This window comes from Argopecten irradians, chromosome 6 (assembly GCF_041381155.1).
Source record: "Argopecten irradians isolate NY chromosome 6, Ai_NY, whole genome shotgun sequence".
Lineage (NCBI taxonomy): Eukaryota > Metazoa > Mollusca > Bivalvia > Pectinida > Pectinidae > Argopecten > Argopecten irradians.
In genome coordinates this window covers 47,786,323-47,808,539 of record NC_091139.1, presented here as the reverse complement: position 1 = coordinate 47,808,539, position 22,217 = coordinate 47,786,323, and the positions used below count along the sequence as shown (strand labels likewise).

At 39.8% G+C, this 22,217-nt stretch overlaps 1 protein-coding gene across 1 annotated transcript in view; it reads right to left on the bottom strand.

Moving 5' to 3' along the window:
* Positions 1 to 20,595, bottom strand: part of LOC138326098 (pyrokinin-1 receptor-like) — a 44,460-nt gene extending 23,865 nt beyond the window's left edge. The window contains exon 1 of the mRNA XM_069272237.1: positions 20,106 to 20,595. The gene's annotated coding sequence lies outside the window, so the exon portion shown is untranslated. The remainder of the gene's footprint in view (positions 1 to 20,105) is intronic.
* Positions 20,596 to 22,217: the final 1,622 nt, after the last annotated feature.

Below are 22,217 nucleotides of genomic sequence, written 5' to 3'. Positions count from 1 at the left end.
ATCACCATCCCACACAATAAAACGTTACCCTCTGTAAATCACCATCCAACACAATAAAACGTTATCCTCTGTAGTAATCACCATCCCATACAATAAAACGTTACACTCTGTAGTAATCACCATCCCACACAATAAAACGTTACCCTCTGTAGTGATCACCATCCCACACAATAAAACGTTACCCTCTGTAGTAATCACCATCCCATACAATAAAACGTTTCCCTCTGTTGTGATCACCATCCCACACAATAAAACGTTACCCTCTGTAGTGATCACCATCCCACACAATAAAACGTTACCCTCTGTAGTAATCACCATCCCACGCAATAAAACGTTACCCTCTGTTGTGATCACCATCCCACACAATAAAACGTTACCCTCTGTAGTGATCACCATCCCACACAATAAAACGTTACCCTCTGTAGTAATCACCATCCCATACAATAAAACGTTACCCTCTGTAGTGATCACCATCCCACACAATAAAACGTTACCCTCTGTAGTGATCACCATCCCACACAATAAAACGTTACCCTCTGTAGTAATCACCATCCAACACAATAAAACGTTACCCTCTGTAGTGATCACCATCCCACACAATAAAACGTTACCCTCTGTAGTGATCACCATCCCACACAATAAAACGTTACCCTCTGTAGTGATCACCATCCCACACAATAAAACGTTACCCTCTGTAGTAATCACCATTTCACGCAATAAAACGTTAACCTCTGTTGTGATCACCATCCCACACAATAAAACGTTACCCTCTGTAGTGATCACCATCCCACACAATAAAACGTTACCCTCTGTAGTGATCACCATCCCACACAATAAAACGTTACCCTCTGTAGTGATCACCATCCCACACAATAAAACGTTACCCTCTGTAGTGATCACCATCCAACACAATAAAACGTTACCCTCTGTAGTAATCACCATCCCACACAATAAAACGTTACCCTCTGTAGTGATCACCATCCCATACAATAAAACGTTACCCTCTGTAGTGATCACCATCCCACACAATAAAACGTTACCCTCTGTAGTAATCACCATCCAACACAATAAAACGTTACCCTCTGTTGTGATCACCATCCCACACAATAAAACGTTATCCTCTGTAGTAATCACCATCCCATACAATAAAACGTTACCCTCTGTAGTGATCACCATCCCACACAATAAAACGTTACCCTCTGTAGTAATCACCATCCCACACAATAAAACGTTACCCTCTGTAGTGATCACCATCCCACAGAATAAAACGTTACCCTCTGTAGTGATCACCATCCCACACAAAAAAACGTTACCCTCTGTAGTAATCACCATCCACACAATAAAACGTTACCCTCTGTAGTAATCACCATCCAACACAATAAAACGTTACCCTCTGTAGTAATCACCATCCCACACAATAAAACGTTACCCTCTGTAGTGATCACCATCCAACACAATAAAACGTTACCCTCTGTAGTGATCACCATCCCACACAATAAAACGTTACCCTCTGTAGTAATCACCATCCCACACAATAAAACGTTATCCTCTGTAGTAATCAACCATCCCATACAATAAAACGTTACACTCTGTAGTAATCACCATCCCACACAATAAAACGTTACCCTCTGTAGTGATCACCATCCCACACAATAAAACGTTACCCTCTGTAGTAATCACCATCCCATACAATAAAACGTTACCCTCTGTTGTGATCACCATCCCACACAATAAAACGTTACCCTCTGTAGTGATCACCATCCCACACAATAAAACGTTTCCCTCTGTTGTGATCACCATCCCACACAATAAAACGTTACCCTCTGTAGTGATCACCATCCCACGCAATAAAACGTTACCCTCTGTAGTGATCACCATCCCACACAATAAAACGTTACCCTCTGTAGTAATCACCATCCAACACAATAAAACGTTACCCTCTGTTGTGATCACCATCCCACACAATAAAACGTTATCCTCTGTAGTAATCACCATCCCATACAATAAAACGTTACACTCTGTAGTAATCACCATCCCACGCAATAAAACGTTAACCTCTGTTGTGATCACCATCCCACACAATAAAAACGTTACACTCTGTAGTAATCACCATCCCACGCAATAAAACGTTAACCTCTGTTGTGATCACCATCCCACACAATAAAACGTTACCCTCTGTTGTGATCACCATCCCACACAATAAAACGTTACCCTCTGTAGTGATCACCATCCCATACAATAAAACGTTACCCTCTGTAGTGATCACCATCCCACACAATAAAACGTTACCCTCTGTAGTAATCACCATCTCACACAATAAAACGTTACCCTCTGTTGTGATCACCATCCCACACAATAAAACGTTACCCTCTGTTGTGATCACCATCCCACACAATAAAACGTTACCCTCTGTAGTGATCACCATCCCATACAATAAAACGTTAACCTCTGTTGTGATCACCATCCCATACAATAAAACGTTACCCTCTGTAGTGATCACCATCCCACAAAATAAAACGTTATCCTCTTTAGTGATCAAAGAGACTTACCTTTGATGCACCTCACCGTATCAAACTAAAAACTCGCTGTGTTAATATATATAAACATCTAAATAATAAGTGTCACATATAAACATTGACCTATTGCTGACGTAACAGTGGATGGAAATGTTTGTTGTTTGGGATGAGCCATGAGCTGTTTGAAAGTCTCATGTAATGACTACATGCTCATCGTTACCAAGGCAGTGACAAACATTCTAGTTTAAAGCCTGTTGGGAAATAAAGGGACATACATTTTATAACATATTTAGTGTCAAAATAAATCCCCGTGTTATAGCACATACTATTAGTTTAAACCAATCAGCATAGCCAAATCAAATAGATATATCGTCTGGGGCTCTATTTTCACGCAGAACTATAATTGCGCACTTTGATTTCTCAGTGACGTCATATGCACCGAAAGCAATGACGTAACGTAACCGGCTATTTTCGGATAGTATGGTTGTTGTTAATTCATTGCAATATGACGATCTACTAGTCAGTATTTAACCTGCAAAAACAGTTTTTATATTTGGAGATCAATTTTGTAATGCTATTTTAGTTGAGTAGTTTTCAGCCCTCAAATATTAACTAAACGTTGATGGCAACTTTATCACTGCGGAAATATCATCGTCAGGAACACTTTTGGTTACCTTACTGTTAAATGGACGATTGTATGAATTTTTATAGACACTAGAAAGTTGATGACGTCGGCAACCGGAAGGTATTTTGATTTATCGATTTCATCGTTAGCTAGGTATGAATATAAGACAAGGAGAGAGCTTAAAACCCCTTAACTTAATCATCAGCATACGATAAATGTATGTGCATTTTGATTAGTTTGACTTTCTTTTATTTCTGTATTTTTTAAATCCCGACTAATTTAGGTGCGCGAAAAATGAAACCTCTAGGATATATGAAGTTAAGCAAATTGTACAGAATAGTTTATTATTTTTCTTACGTAAACATTAATCAGGAGAACAAGGCCATGGCAGACAATCTATTAATAACCAGGGGCATGCAGTGATATCACCTGACGCCACTCCACAAGCCAGCGGCATGCAGTAATATCACCTGACGCCACTCCACGAGCCAGCGGCATGCAGTATTATCACCTAACGCCACTCAACAATCCAGCGGCTTGCAGTGATATGACCTGAAGTAATTGTACAATCCAGTGGCATACAGTAATATCACCTGAAGTAATTCAACAATCCAGTGGCATGCAGTAATATCACCTGACGCCACTACACAAGCCAGCGGCATGCAGTAATATCACCTAACGCCACTCAACAATCCAGCGGCTTGCAGTGATATGACCTGAAGTAATTGTACAATCCAGTGGCATGCAGTAATATCACATGAAGTAATTCACCTCAACAATCCAGTGGCATGCAGTAATATCACCTGAAGCCATTCAACAATCCAGTGGCATGCAGTAATATCACCTGAAGCCACCTGAAGTAATTCAACAATCCAGTGGCATGCAGTAATATCACCTGAAGCCATTCAACAATCCAGTGGCATGCAGTAATATCACCTGAAGCCATTCAACAATCCAGTGGCATGCAGTAATATCACCTGAAGTAATTGTACAATCCAGTGGCATGCAGTAATATCACCTGAAGCCATTGAACAATCCAGTGGCATGCAGTAATATCACCTGAAGCCATTCAACAATCCAGTGGCATGCAGTAATATCACCTGAAGCCATTCAACAACCCAGCGGCATGCAGTAATATCACCTGAAGCCACTCCACAAGTCAGCGGCATGCAGTAATATCACCTGAAGTAATTGTACAATCCAGTGGCATGCAGTAATATCACCTGAAGCCATTCAACAATCCAGTGGCATGCAGTAATATCACCTGAAGCCATTCAACAATCCAGTGGCATGCAGTAATATCACCTGAAGCCATTCAACAATCCAGCGGCATGCAGTAATATCACCTGAAGCCATTCAACAATCCAGTGGCATGCAGTAATATCACCTGATGCCATTCAACAATCCAGTGGCATGCAGTAATATCACCTGAAGCCATTCAACAATCCAGTGGCATGCAGTAATATCACCTGAAGCCATTCATCAATCCAGTGGCATGCAGTAATATCACCTGAAGCCATTCAACAATCCAGTGGCATGCAGTAATATCACCTGAAGCCATTCAACAATCCAGTGGCATGCAGTAATATCACCTGAAGCCATTCAACAATCCAGTGGCATGCAGTAATATCACCTGAAGCCATTCAACAATCCAGTGGCATGCAGTAATATCACCTGAAGCCATTCAACAATCCAGTGGCATGCAGTAATATCACCTGAAGCCATTCAACAATCCAGTGGCATGCAGTAATATCACCTGAAGCCATTCAACAATCCAGTGGCATGCAGTAATATCACCTGAAGCCATTCAACAATCCAGTGGCATGCAGTAATATCACCTGAAGCCATTCAACAATCCAGTGGCATGCAGTAATATCACCTGAAGCCATTCAACAATCCAGTGGCATGCAGTAATATCACCTGAAGCCATTCAACAATCCAGTGGCATGCAGTAATATCACCTGAAGCCATTCAACAATCCAGTGGCATGCAGAGTAATATCACCTGAAGCCATTCAACAATCCAGTGGCATGCAGTAATATCACCTGAAGCCATTCAACAATCCAGTGGCATGCAGTAATATCACCTGAAGCCATTCAACAATCCAGTGGCATGCAGTAATATCACCTGAAGCCATTCAACAATCCAGTGGCATGCAGTAATATCACCTGAAGCCATTCAACAATCCAGTGGCATGCAGTAATATCACCTGAAGCCATTCAACAATCCAGTGGCATGCAGTAATATCACCTGAAGCCATTCAACAATCCAGTGGCATGCAGTAATATCACCTGAAGCCATTCAACAATCCAGTGGCATGCAGTAATATCACCTGAAGCCATTCAACAATCCAGTGGCATGCAGTAATATCACCTGAAGCCATTCAACAATCCAGTGGCATGCAGTAATATCACCTGAAGCCATTCAACAATCCAGTGGCATGCAGTAATATCACCTGAAGCCATTCAACAATCCAGCGGCATGCAGTAATATCACTGAAGCCATTCAACAATCCAGCGGCATGCAGTAATATCACCTGAAGCCATTCAACAATCCAGTGGCATGCAGTAATATCACCTGAAGCCATTCAACAATAACAGTGGCATGCAGTAATATCACCTGAAGCCATTCAACAATCCAGTGGCATGCAGTAATATCACCTGAAGCCATTCAACAATCCAGTGGCATGCAGTAATATCACCTGAAGCCATTCAACAATCCAGTGGCATGCAGTAATATCACCTGAAGCCATTCAACAATCCAGCGGCATGCAGTAATATCACCTGAAGCCATTCAACAATCCAGTGGCATGCAGTAATATCACCTGAAGCCATTCAACAATCCAGTGGCATGCAGTAATATCACCTGAAGCCATTCAACAATCCAGTGGCATGCAGTAATATCACCTGAAGCCATTCAACAATCCAGTGGCATGCAGTAATATCACCTGAAGCCATTCAAAAATACAGTGGCATGCAGTAATATCACCTGAAGCCATTCAACAATACAGTGGCATGCAGTAATATCACCTGATGCCATTCAACAATCCAGTGGCATGCAGTAATATCACCTGAAGCCATTCAACAATCCAGTGGCATGCAGTAATATCACCTGAAGCCATTCAACAATCCAGTGGCATGCAGTAATATCACCTGAAGCCATTCAACAATCCAGCGGCATGCAGTAATATCACCTGAAGCCATTCAACAATCCAGTGGCATGCAGTAATATCACCTGAAGCCATTCAACAATCCAGTGGCATGCAGTAATATCACCTGAAGCCATTCAACAATCCAGTGGCATGCAGTAATATCACCTGAAGCCATTCAACAATCCAGTGGCATGCAGTAATATCACCTGAAGCCATTCAACAATCCAGTGGCATGCAGTAATATCACCTGAAGCCATTCAACAATCCAGTGGCATGCAGTAATATCACCTGAAGTAATTGCACAATCCAGTGGCATGCAGTAATATCACCTGAAGTAATTCAACAATCCAGTGGCATGCAGTAATATCACCTGAAGCCACTCAACAATCCAGTGGCATGCAGTAATATCACCTGAAGCCATTCAACAATCCAGTGGCATGCAGTAATATCACCTGAAGCCATTCAACAATCCAGTGCATGCAGTAATATCACCTGAAGCCATTCAACAATCCAGTGGCATGCAGTAATATCACCTGAAGCCATTCAACAATCCAGTGGCATGCAGTAATATCACCTGAAGCCATTCAACAATCCAGTGGCATGCAGTAATATCACCTGAAGCCATTCAACAATCCAGTGGCATGCAGTAATATCACCTGAAGTAATTGAACAATCCAGTGGCATGCAGTGATATCACCTGAAGCCATTCAACAATCCAGTGGCATGCAGTAATATCACCTGAAGCCATTCAACAATCCAGTGGCATGCAGTAATATCACCTGAAGCCATTCAACAATCCAGTGGCATGCAGTAATATCACCTGAAGCCACTCAACAATCCAGTGGCATGCAGTAATATCACCTGAAGCCATTCAACAATCCAGTGGCATGCAGTAATATCACCTGAAGCCACTCAACAATCCAGTGGCATGCAGTAATATCACCTGAAGCCATTCAACAATCCAGTGGCATGCAGTAATATCACCTGAAGCCACTCAACAATCCAGTGGCATGCAGTAATATCACCTGAAGCCACTCAACAATCCAGTGGCATGCAGTAATATCACCTGAAGCCACTCAACAATCCAGTGGCATGCAGTAATATCACCTGAAGCCATTCAACAATCCAGTGGCATGCAGTAATATCACCTGAAGCCATTCAACAATCCAGTGGCATGCAGTAATATCACCTGAAGCCATTCAACAATCCAGTGGCATGCAGTAATATCACCTGAAGCCATTCAACAATCCAGTGGCATGCAGTAATATCACCTGAAGCCATTCAACAATCCAGTGGCATGCAGTAATATCACCTGAAGCCATTCAACAATCCAGTGGCATGCAGTAATATCACCTGAAGCCATTCAACAATCCAGTGGCATGCAGTAATATCACCTGAAGCCATTCAACAATCCAGTGGCATGCAGTAATATCACCTGAAGCCATTCAACAATCCAGTGGCATGCAGTAATATCACCTGAAGCCATTCAACAATCCAGTGGCATGCAGTAATATCACCTGAAGCCATTCAACAATCCAGTGGCATGCAGTAATATCACCTGAAGCCATTCAACAATCCAGTGGCATGCAGTAATATCACCTGAAGCCATTCAACAATCCAGTGGCATGCAGTAATATCACCTGAAGCCATTCAACAATCCAGTGGCATGCAGTAATATCACCTGAAGCCATTCAACAATCCAGTGGCATGCAGTAATATCACCTGAAGCCATTCAACAATCCAGTGGCATGCAGTAATATCACCTGAAGCCATTCAACAATCCAGTGCATGCAATATCACCTGAAGATCACAATCCAGTGGCATGCAGTAATATCACCTGAAGCCATTCAACAATCCAGTGGCATGCAGTAATATCACCTGAAGCCATTCAACAATCCAGTGGCATGCAGTAATATCACCTGAAGCCATTCAACAATCCAGTGGCATGCAGTAATATCACCTGAAGTAATTGTACAATCCAGTGGCATGCAGTAATATCACCTGAAGCCACTCAACAATCCAGTGGCATGCAGTAATATCACCTGAAGCCATTCAACAATCCAGTGGCATGCAGTGATATCACCTGAAGCCACTCAACAATCCAGTGGCATGCAGTAATATCACCTGAAGCCACTCAACAATCCAGTGGCATGCAGTAATATCACCTGAAGCCACTCAACAATCCAGTGGCATGCAGTAATATCACCTGAAGCCACTCAACAATCCAGTGGCATGCAGTAATATCACCTGAAGCCACTCAACAATCCAGTGTGCACAATCAACAATCCAGCATGCAGTAATATCACCTGAAGCCACTCAACAATCCAGTGGCATGCAGTAATATCACCTGAAGCCATTCTCAACAATCCAGTGGCATGCAGTAATATCACCTGAAGCCATTCAACAATCCAGTGGCATGCAGTAATATCACCTGAAGCCACTCAACAATCCAGTGGCATGCAGTAATATCACCTGAAAAGCCATTCAACAATCCAGTGGCATGCAGTAATATCACCTGAAGCCACTCAACAATCCAGTGCATGCAGTAATATCACCTGAAGCCACTTCAACAATCCAGTGGCATGCAGTAATATCACCTGAAGCCACTCAACAATCCAGTGGCATGCAGTAATATCACCTGAAGCCACTCAACAATCCAGTGGCATGCAGTAATATCACCTGAAGCCAATTCAACAATCCAGTGGCATGCAGTAATATCACCTGAAGCCACTCAACAATCCAGTGGCATGCAGTAATATCACCTGAAGCCATTCAACAATCCAGCGGCATGCAGTAATATCACCTGAAGCCATTCAACAATCCAGTGGCATGCAGTAATATCACCTGAAGCCACTCAACAATCCAGCGGCATGCAGTAATATCACCTGAAGCCACTCAACAATCCAGTGGCATGCAGTAATATCACCTGAAGCCATTCAACAATCCAGTGGCATGCAGTAATATCACCTGAAGCCACTCAACAATCCAGTGGCATGCAGTAATATCACCTGAAGCCACTCAACAATCCAGCGGCATGCAGTAATATCACCTGAAGTAATTGCACAATCCAGTGGCATGCAGTAATATCACCTGAAGCCATTCAACAATCCAGTGGCATGCAGTAATATCACCTGAAGCCATTCAACAATCCCAGCGGCATGCAGTAATATCACCTGTGAGTAATTGCAAACAATCCAGTGGCATGCAGTAATATCACCTGCCACCATTCAACAATCCAGTGGCATCTACTATCACCTCAAATTGTTACGAATTATTAGAGAAATTTCACAACACATTTTTTGTAAGATCTACTCGTATCACCACACCAGAATTAAAGGAATTTATGTTTACAACAGACACCAACAAAGGTTTGTAAGATCTACTGCGCGTGTGGATCAGCGACGAGCCAGTTGTAAGGACTTATGTGTTATATTTTTCCAAAACAAGGTTTGTTAAGGTCTTACTCTGTAATCACCAAAACCAACAATAAAGGTATATTAACTGTGTTACATGTTCACCAACACAGGTTTGTAAGATCTACTCAGCTATCACCCACACCATACATAAGAATTATTTGTTACAGATTCACAAACACATGTTGTAAATCCTACACTATCTCACACACTACGCGTGACGAGTGAGCGCGGAATTGTTTTACATGTCACCAACCACGTAATCACTATCACCACACCAATAGTATCACACAACCAAAAGTAAGGAATTGTGTGTTACATGTCACCAACACAAGGTTTGTAAGATCTAACACGTTTGTTACCACACCAGATGTAAGGAATTAATGTGTTACATGTCACAAACACAAGGTTTGTAATATTAACACGTATTACCACACCAGATGTAAGGAATAATGTGTTACCTGTCACAAACACAAGGTTTGTAAGATCAACACGTATTACCACACCAGATGTAAGGAATTGTGTGTTACATGGTCACCAACACAATGTTGTAATATTACACGTAACCACACCAGGTTTAAGTAATTATCTGTTTACACTACACATAAGGTGTTACCACACCAGATGTAAGGAATTGTGTGTTACATGTCACCAACACAAGGTTTGTAAGATCTACACGTATTACCACACCAGATGTAAGGAATTATGTGTTACATGTCACCAACACAAGGTTTTGTAAGATCTACACGTATTACCAACACCAGATGTAAGGAATTGTGTGTTACATGTCACCAACACAAGGTTTGTAAGATCTACACGTGTTACCACACCAGATGTAAGGAATTATGTGTTATATGTCACCAACACAAGGTTTTGTAAGATCTACACGTGTCACCACACCAATGTAAGGAATTATGTGTTACATGTCACCAACACAAGGTTTGTAAGATCTACACGTATCACCACACCAGATGTAAGGAATTATGTGTTACATGTCACCAACACAAGGTTTGTAAGATCTACACGTATCACCACACCAGATGTAAGGAATTATGTGTTTACATGTCACCAAACACAAGGTTTGTAAGATCTACACGTGTCACCTCACAAGATGTAAGGGATTATGTGTTACATGTCACCAACACATGGTTTGTAAGATCTAAACTTATTATTAGACCAGATGTATGGAATTATCTGTTACATGTCACCAACACATGATTTGTAATATGTACACGTATTACCACACCAGATGTTAAGAATTATGTGTTACATGTCACCAACACATGGTTTGTAGGATCTTCACGTGTCACCACACCAGATGTAAGGAATTATGTGTTACATGTCACCAACACATGGTTTGTAAGATCTACACGTATCACCACACCAGATGTAAGGAATTATGTGTTACATGTCACCAACACAAGGTTTGTAAGATCTACACGTATCACCACACCAGATGTAAGGAATTATGTGTTACATGTCACCAACACAAGGTTTGTAAGATCTACACGTATCACCACACCAGATGTAAGGAATTATGTGTTACATGTCACCAACACGACAAGGTTTGTAGATCTACACGTATCACCACACCAGATGTAAGGAATTATGTGTTACATGTCACCAACACAAGGTTTGTAAGATCTACACGTATCACCACACCAGATGTAAGGAATTATGTGTTACATGTCACCAACACAAGGTTTGTAAGATCTACACGTATCACCACACCAGATGTAAGGAATTATGTGTTACATGTCACCAACACATGGTTTGTAAGATCTACACGTATCACCACACCAGATGTAAGGAATTATGTGTTACATGTCACCAACACAAGGTTTGTAAGATCTACACGTATCACCACACCAGATGTAAGGAATTATGTGTTACATGTCACCAACACATGGTTTGTAAGATCTACACGTATCACCACACCAGATGTAAGGAATTATGTGTTACATGTCACCAACACAAGGTTTGTAAGATCTACACGTATCACCACACCAGATGTAAGGAATTATGTGTTACATGTCACCAACACGAGGGTTTGTAAGATCTACACGTATCACCACACCAGATGTAAGGAATTATGTGTTACATGTCACCAACACAAGGTTTGTAAGATCTACACGTATCACCACACCAGATGTAAGGAATTATGTGTTACATGTCACCAACACAAGGTTTGTAAGATCTACACGTATCACCACACCAGAGTAAGGAAATATGTGTTACATGTCACCAACACATGGTTTGTAAGATCTACCGTATCACCACACCAGATGTAAGGAATTATGTGTTACATGTCACCAACACATGGTTTGTAAGATCTACACGTATCACCACACCAGATGTAAGGAATTATGTGTTACATGTCACCAACACAAGGTTTGTAAGATCTACACGTATCACCACACCAGATGTAAGGAATTATGTGTTACATGTCACCAACACAAGGTTTGTAAGATTTTCACGTATTACCACACCAGATGTAAGGAATTATGTGTTACATGTCACCAACACAAGGTTTGTAAGATCTACACGTATCACCACACCAGATGTAAGGAATAATGTGTTACATGTCACCAACACAAGGTTTGTAAGATCTACACGTATCACCACACCAGATGTAAGGAATTATGTGTTACATGTCACCAACACGAGGTTTGTAAGATCTACACGTATCACCACACCAGATGTAAGGAATTATGTGTTACATGTCACCAACACAAGGTTTGTAAGATCTACACGTATCACCACACCAGATGTAGAGAATTATGTGTTACATGTCACCAACACATGGTTTGTAAGATCTACACGTATCACCACACCAGATGTAAGGAATTATGTGTTACATGTCACCAACACATGGTTTGTAAGATCTACACGTATCACCACACCAGATGTAAGGAATTATGTGTTACATGTCACCAACACAAGGTTTGTAAGATCTACACGTATCACCACACCAGATGTAAGGAATTATGTGTTACATGTCACCAACACAGGTTTGTAAGATCTACACGTATCACCACACCAGATGTAAGGAATTATGTGTTACATGTCACCAACACAAGGTTTGTAAGATCTACACGTATTACCACACCAGATGTAAGGAATTATGTGTTACATGTCACCAACACAAGGTTTGTAAGATCTACACGTATTACCACACCAGATGTAAGGAATTATGTGTTACATGTCACCAACACATGGTTTGTAAGATCTACACGTATCACCACACCAGATGTAAGGAATTATGTGTTACATGTCACCAACACAAGGTTTGTAAGATCTACACGTATCACCACACCAGATGTAAGGAATTATGTGTTACATGTCACCAAACACATGGTTTGTAAGATCTACACGTATCACCACACCAGATGTAAGGAATTATGTGTTACATGTCACCAACACAAAGGTTTGTAAGATCTACACGTATCACCACACCAGATGTAAGGAATTATGTGTTACATGTCACCAACACATGGTTTGTAAGATCTACACGTATCACCACACCAGATGTAAGGAAATTATGTGTTACATGTCACCAACACAAGGTTTGTAAGATCTTACACGTATCACCACACCAGATGTAAGAATTATGTGTTACATGTCACCAACACAAGGTTTGTAAGATCTACACGTATTACCACACCAGATGTAAGGAATTATGTGTTACATGTCACCAACACATGGTTTGTAAGATCTACTCGTATCACCACACCAGATGTAACGAATTAATGTGTTACATGTCACCAACACAAGGTTTGTAAGATCTACACGTATTTACCACACCAGATGTAAGGAATTAATGTGTTACATGTCACCAACACAGGTTTGTAAGATCTACACGTATCACCACACCAGATGTAAGGAATTATGTGTTACATGTCACCAACACATGGTTTGTAAGATCTACACGTATCACCACACACAGATACAAGGAATTATGTGTTACATGTCACCAACACAAAGGTTTGTAAGATCTACACGTATCACCACACCAGATGTAAGGAATTATGTGTTACATGTCACCACACACAAGGTTTGTAAGATCTACACGTATCCCACACAGATGTAAGGAATTATGTGTTACATGTCACCAACACATGGTTTGTAAGATCTACTCGTATCACCACACCAGATGTAAGGAATTATGTGTTACATGTCACCAACACAAGGTTTGTAAGATGTACACGTATTACCACACCAGATGTTAGGAATTATGTGTTACATGTCACCAACACATGGTTTGTAGGATCTTCACGTATCACCACACCAGATGTATGGAATTATCTGTTACATGTCACCAACACATGATTTGTAATATGTACACGTATTACCACACCAGATGTTAGGAATTATGTGTTACATGTCACCAACACATGGTTTGTAAGATCTACACGTGTCACCACACCAGATGTAAGGAATTATGTGTTACATGTCACCAACACATGGTTTGTAAGATCTACACGTATCACCACACCAGATGTAAGGAATTATGTGTTACATGTCACCAACACATGGTTTGTAAGATCTACACGTATCACCACACCAGATGTAAGGAATTATGTGTTACATGTCACCAACACAAGGTTTGTAAGATCTACACGTATCACCACACCAGATGTAAGGAATTATGTGTTACATGTCACCAACACAAGGTTTGTAAGATCTACACGTGTCACCACACCAGATGTAAGGAATTATGTGTTACATGTCACCAACACAAGGTTTGTAAGATCTACACGTATCACCACACCAGATGTAAGGAATTATGTGTTACATGTCACCAACACAAGGTTTGTAAGATCTACTCGTATCACCACACCAGATGTAAGGAATTATGTGTTACATGTCACCAACACAAGGTTTGTAAGATCTACACGTATCACCACACAGATGTAAGAATTATGTGTTACATGTCACCTATTACCGACACCAACAGTAAGGAATTATGTGTTACATGTCACCAACACAAGGTTTGTAAGATCTACTCGTATCACCACACCAGATGTAACGAATAATGTGTTACATGTCACCAACACAAGGTTTGTAAGATCTACTCGTATCACCACACCAGATGTAAGGAATTATGTGTTACATGTCACCAACACAAGGTTTGTAAGATCTACTCGTATCACCACACCAGATGTAAGGAATTATGTGTTACATGTCACCAACACATGGTTTGTAAGATCTACTCGTATCACCACACCAGATGTAAGGAATTATGTGTTACATGTCACCAACACATGGTTTGTAAGATCTACACGTATTACCACACCAGATGTAAGGAATTATGTGTTACATGTCACCAACACATGGTTTGTAAGATCTACACGTATCACCACACCAGATGTAAGGAATTATGTGTTACATGTCACCAACACATGATTTGTAAGATCTACACGTATTACCACACCAGATGTAAGGAATTATGTGTTACATGTCACCAACACATGGTTTGTAAGATCTACACGTATCACCACACCAGATGTAAGGAATTATGTGTTACATGTCACCAACACATGGTTTGTAAGATCTACACGTATCACCACACCAGATGTAAGGAATTATGTGTTACATGTCACCAACACAAGGTTTGTAAGATCTACACGTATCACCACACCAGATGTAAGGAATTATGTGTTACATGTCACCAACACATGGTTTGTAAGATCTACACGTATCACCACACCAGATGTAAGGAATTATGTGTTACATGTCACCAACACAAGGTTTGTAAGATCTACACGTATCACCACACCAGATGTAAGGAATTATGTGTTACATGTCACCAACACAAGGTTTGTAAGATCTACACGTATCACCACACCAGATGTAGACCAGATGTAAGGAATTATGTGTTACATGTCACCAACACAAGGTTTGTAAGATCTACACGTATCACCACACCAGATGTAAGGAATTATGTGTTACATGTCACCAACACATGGTTTGTAAGATCTACACGTATCACCACACCAGATGTAAGGAATTATGTGTTACATGTCACCAACACATGGTTTGTAAGATCTACACGTATCACCACACCAGATGTAAGGAATTATGTGTTACATGTCACCAACACAAGGTTTGTAAGATCTACACGTATCACCACACCAGATGTAAGGAATTATGTGTTACATGTCACCAACACATGGTTTGTAAGATCTACACGTATCACCACACCAGATGTAAGGAATTATGTGTTACATGTCACCAACACGAGGTTTGTAAGATCTACACGTATCACCACACCAGATGTAAGGAATTATGTGTTACATGTCACCAACACAAGGTTTGTAAGATCTACACGTATCACCACACCAGATGTAAGGAATTATGTGTTACATGTCACCAACACAAGGTTTGTAAGATCTACACGTATTACCACACCAGATGTAAGGAATTATGTGTTACATGTCACCAACACAAGGTTTGTAAGATCTACACGTATCACCACACCAGATGTAAGGAATTATGTGTTACATGTCACCAACACATGGTTTGTAAGATCACACGTATCACCACACCAGATGTAAGGAATTATGTGTTACATGTCACCAACACATGGTTTGTAAGATTACACGTATTACCACACCAGATGTAAGGAATTATGTGTTACATGTCACCAACACAAGGTTTGTAAGATCTACACGTATCACCAGGCAAGATGTAAGAAATTGTGTGTTACATGTCACCAACACATGGTTTGTAAGATATACACGTATCACCACACCAGATGTAACGAATAATGTGTTACATGTCACAAACACAAGGTTTGTAAGATCTACACGTATCACCACACCAGATGTAAGGAATTATGTGTTACATGTCACCAACACATGGTTTGTAAGATATACACGTATTACCACACCAGATGTAAGGAATTATGTGTTACATGTCACCAACACATGGTTTGTAAGATCTACACGTATCACCACACCAGATGTAAGGAATTATGTGTTACATGTCACCAACACAAGGTTTGTAAGATCTACACGTATTACACCACACCAGATGTAAGAATTGTGTGTTACATGTCACGAACACAAGGTTTGTAAGATCTACACGTATTACCAGGCCAGATGTAAGGAATTATGTGTTACATGTCACAAACACAAGGTTTGTAAGATCTACACGTGTCACCACACCAGATGTAAGGAATTATGTGTTACATGTCACCAACACAAGGTTTGTAAGATCTACACGTATCACCACACCAGATGTAAGGAATTATGTGTTACATGTCACCAACACAAGGTTTGTAAGATCTACACGTATCACCACACCAGATGTAAGGAATTATGTGTTACATGTCACCAACACAAGGTTTGTAAGATCTACACGTATTACCACACCAGATGTAAGGAATTATGTGTTACATGTCACCAACACAAGGTTTGTAAGATCTACACGTATCACCACACCAGATGTAAGGAATTATGTGTTACATGTCACCAACACAAGGTTTGTAAGATCTACACGTATTATTAGACCAGATGTAAGGAATTATGTGTTACATGTAACCGACACAAGGTTTGTAAGATCTACACGTATCACCACACCAGATGTAAGGAATTAAGTGTTACCTGTCACAAACACAAGGTTTGTAAGATCAACACGTATTACCAGGCCAGATGTAAGGAATTGTGTGTTACATGTCACCAACACAAGGTTTGTAAGATCTACACGTATCACCAGCCAGATGTAAGGAATTGTGTGTTACATGTCACCAACACATGGTTTGTAAGATATACACGTATCACCACACCAGATGTAAGGAATTATGTGTTACATGTCACCAACACATGGTTTGTAAGATCTACACGTATCACCACACCAGATGTAAGGAATTATGTGTTACATGTCACCAACACAAGGTTTGTAGTATCTCACGTATACCACACCAGATGTAAGGAATTATGTGTTAGTGGTGGAATACATGTCACCAACACAGGAGTAAGTAATTATGTGTTACATGTCACTCAACACATGGTTCGATTACACGATCCCAACCAGATGTAGGATGTGTAATGTAACACTCTTAACTAACGTACACCACATCAACATGGTCCCGCACACCAGATGTAAGGACCCAGAGGTTGAGGGATGTGGTAATATGTCGGGACATCTTAACAAGGATTGTGGTAATATTTCGGGACATCTTAACCATTCGGTCGCCGCGACCCAGAGGTGGAGGGCTGTGGTAATATGTCGGGACATCTTAACCAAGGGCATGTGGTAAAATGTCGGGACATCTTAACCATTCGGTCACCGCGACCCAGAGGTGGAGGGCTTGTGGTTATATGTCGGGACATCTTAACCAAGGGCATGTGGTAAAATGTCGGGACATCTTAACCATTCGGTTATCGCGACCCAGATGTGAAGGGCTTATTACTTTGACATATAGATTTTTCAGTACTAGAGGTTATTTGATGTAATGTTAAATAATCAGTGTGCACAGGGATTTTGTTATGTAAAGGATTCCAGGGGAATGTATTGCAAAGAAGTATTTAGAATCTGTACATAACGAAAATTTATATCATCTTGAAGCTGCGATATTGGAAACATGATTAAATGTGTGTTCAACGACTAGAAGAAAATACAAAAAAGGTGAAGAAATCGTAAATTATTTAAATAAAGTTTGCATTCTGTTTATTGATAATACATATGTTATGTATCTACACAAACTATACATTGAACATCTACGAACACTAATTGTATATTGATATGACAGAGCGCATGATATGATATATACATTATCACTGCATCTGCCACTGCCGGGATTTAACTCAGGACCTCCGAATTACTAGCCTGGCGCTCAACCGATCGAGCTAAGTATATAAGGGAAGTTCCCACTAGCCGTGCACATAAACACTACCTCTGCCAGGATCGAACTCAGTACCTCTGGATTACAAGTCTGATGCTCAACTGATCGAGCTAAAGAGAAGTTCTCTCTAGTCGAGCGGTATATTGCGGCTAGTATTGACCAGGGTAAAATTGATAATACGAGTGCTAGATGTATCTACGAAACAAACTATACATTTCCAATACATTTGTATTAGATACATATAAATTACTTACTATGCATTTAATAGACAATGATAGATTATTTTCAATGCATGCTATACTGATATCTGATATCACGATATACATGCTGGCAGGTAAAATAGTGTTCCAGTAATTTTTCAGCCCTTTTCACAACATTAAACATTATCTTTACGTCCTTTTTCTTCTTCTTTTAACGCACGCATTGAATAACATTATTTACAATTAGCACAGCAAGGAGTTGCAACTTATATGTGCCGTAGTTGCATACTGACGAATCAAGATAAGTTTTTGATATGCTATGCTGCTTTGAGATTTTTAATTTTACAATTACAAATAAGAGTTGACAATGATTTTTAGCAGTAGTGTCAAAAATCATTATGTTTACATCATCTATGGTGAAGTGAGATGAGTACATACAGACAGCTGATGAAGCCAAATTGTGGTCTACAATTTTATTTCACATTTATCCAGTGTCATTAGTCAGTTTAAAGTGATTACTACTGGAATGTTTCCGTCTAAATACACACTAGGCATACAAAACAACAATTTTACAGCACATAATTTCTCTGTTGTAACTAAGGTTTATAAGGCATCTGAGGCCATTTCAATGATGTCATTCAACCTGATGGTTTTTAATAGATTAATGCAGAAAAAATAAGATGTCTTTTTTTTTTCTACAGTTACGGCACATATAACTTTAATGCTACGTGTATAAAATTACATGAAAGAATATCGGTGAAATGTACCTGTGCTTGATGAGTGTATCTTCATGATCCGAAGACAGGTTTTTACTTGTCCATGCCTTGTAATGTTCCGGAAATTGTCAGGTGAGAAACTTATCAAAGACCATTAAATGAGGACCACGGTACAGAACGCATGACTTTTAAACCAATAGGTTCTTACGTCCTAGAAAAGGCTACCTATTAAACACGTGTAATCCCTGTTCCTCTCCACGTAAGTCCCTTACCAACGTCACCACATCACATACACGATAGCACACACTGATACTTCTCTTGTTATTACATTCCAATGGAATTTATTTGGTTCAAATTAACGTAATATCATTATATTCTTTTATCATGTCCAGAAATTCATGATGTTTTAAACTATAAAGTTCCATATCAAATATGCACAATTTATACACATAAAGTAAAAGGAAGTGACAGACGGTTAAAATATGTAGATTAAATTCAAACAGAAAGATGTTCGTTTTTATTTATCAAAATGTTCACGTAAAATCGATTTTTATTTGAAAGTAATTTCCTATAAAATTTGATACCTTAAACAGATGTAAGCAGACTACCGCATGTGTTAGTTTTAGATGTACTTACCTCCGCCGGCCCGCTAGTACAAGGAGGATAGCAATATCTCTTACATCTTAAATTGTACCGTGCATCCCATACATGTTAAAACAATCCTTTTTTGACAGTCTGTGTGGCTCCCTCACATCTTCATTAAATTTTACATTTCCTTTGGATAAATAATTGCTCTCTTAAACATGGCGTCCGTAGGATTCCTGAGAGGTATTTATATGACATGTCCAAATCAGAGCGATATCTTTCAGAACAACTTACAGTTTACAGAGGGTTGTGATCCCGATCCCTGCTATACTACAGGTTATACAAGGGAATTATATAACCATTGTACCGTCTAGTGCTATAGTCTTAAGTAATAGTGTACTGGTTATATTTTAACTCACAGCAGCCTCGGAACAACCCAGTATAACCCAGTCTAGGGCATGACTAGTGAGGTCCGCGCGCGAGAGAAAAAGACGCCACTAGATACACGCTCAGATTGCTGTCGATGGTGAGTGAATCAATCTGGAACTCGCTCTACAAAGTGATGTGCCCCGATCGTCATTCATCGACGTCATGGACTAAATCATTTTGTTTACTAGCAATTACAAGGTATCCCTGGGCCATTTTTAATGACAGGGTATGTCAATAACATAAACACTATTTATTATAAGTTTGTCTGTCTCAGTATAAATAGCATCATGCACAGTTTGAGGTTTTGTGTGCCTGTCACAGGGCCAAATATTATTGCCTTATTGTGCTTCTCGACACAGGATGAACTACGCATCATTGGCTGTTTTGGGAAAGCACCTGGCCCTATCCGTAATCTACACGCAGATCTTATTTGAAGATAACTTTGCAAGTAGGTTTTTATTGATCGTTGGAGTATCTTAGGACGAATTGACCTTGGACTCCCAAATGTTTTCACTAGCAATGAAGAAACATAGCATCTATCCCTTAAGGTTCGTATCTTGATTTACGAAATAACAGACAAATTTGTATGCCAAAAACACGTGCCCCTACTGATATAAATCAAGATTTAGATATTGTAGTATCTATACAACAACTTGCCTCAAACAAACTGAGATATACCACCTATATCGTTTACGTACAGAAGGAATGGTACAAGGCCCGATAGTCTGTTCATAGAGTTACAGAAGGAATCATTTATCATGCCAGTTAACTTACACATGTTCTTTGACACGACACGTGTTTTACACATCAGCTGTGAACTGATCGATAACAGATCGGAGTATCGTCTTAATTAACATCAATCTAATTGAAATACCATGAACTTACTCACACACCGTTCGGAGGCTCTGATAATGTGCTAGAATTCAGCCTCTTTAAATCTAGCTTGTCCTCGATGGTTTTCAATACGTATTTGTTTGTCAGAAAGACCGCAGATACCGATAGCTTCAACATTTTATTCTCCCAAAGAAAAACAAAGTTAATTCATAAAACAAGAGCATCCAGAGATTAGGATAACTTTTGTCTCAACATTAAAACATAGCATTAAAAAGAGTAAGATCATATTATCAAATATTTTCGTATTTGTTTTGTTTTTCGCTAATTTGTATTTGTGAATTTCGAATCTATGTTGTCTTCATGAATGACGTATGGTATTTTGTCATCCTTAACGCTTCCGATCAGAACTGGACAATGTCAGTAGATAATATAGAATATGATATGTCAGTAGAGATATAGAATATGGTATGTCAGTAGAGATATAGAATATGGTATGTCAGTAGAGATATAGAATATGATATGTCAGTAGAGATATAGCATATGATATGTCAGTAGAGATATAGAATATGATATGTCAGTAGAGATATAGCATATGATATGTCAGTAGAGATATAGCATATGATATGTCAGTAGAGATATAGAATATGGTATGTCAGTAGAGATGTAGAATGTGATATGTTTGTAGACATATAGAATATGAAATGTCAGTAGAGATATATAATGTGATATGTCAATAGAGATATAGAATATGATATGTCAGTAGCGATATAGAATATGGTATGTCAGGACAGATATACAATATGAAATGTCAGTAGAGATATGGAATATGATATGTCAGTAGCCATTGGTATAAAAACATTTACTGTGATAGTGTACGGTGACAGTAGTAATATCACAGTC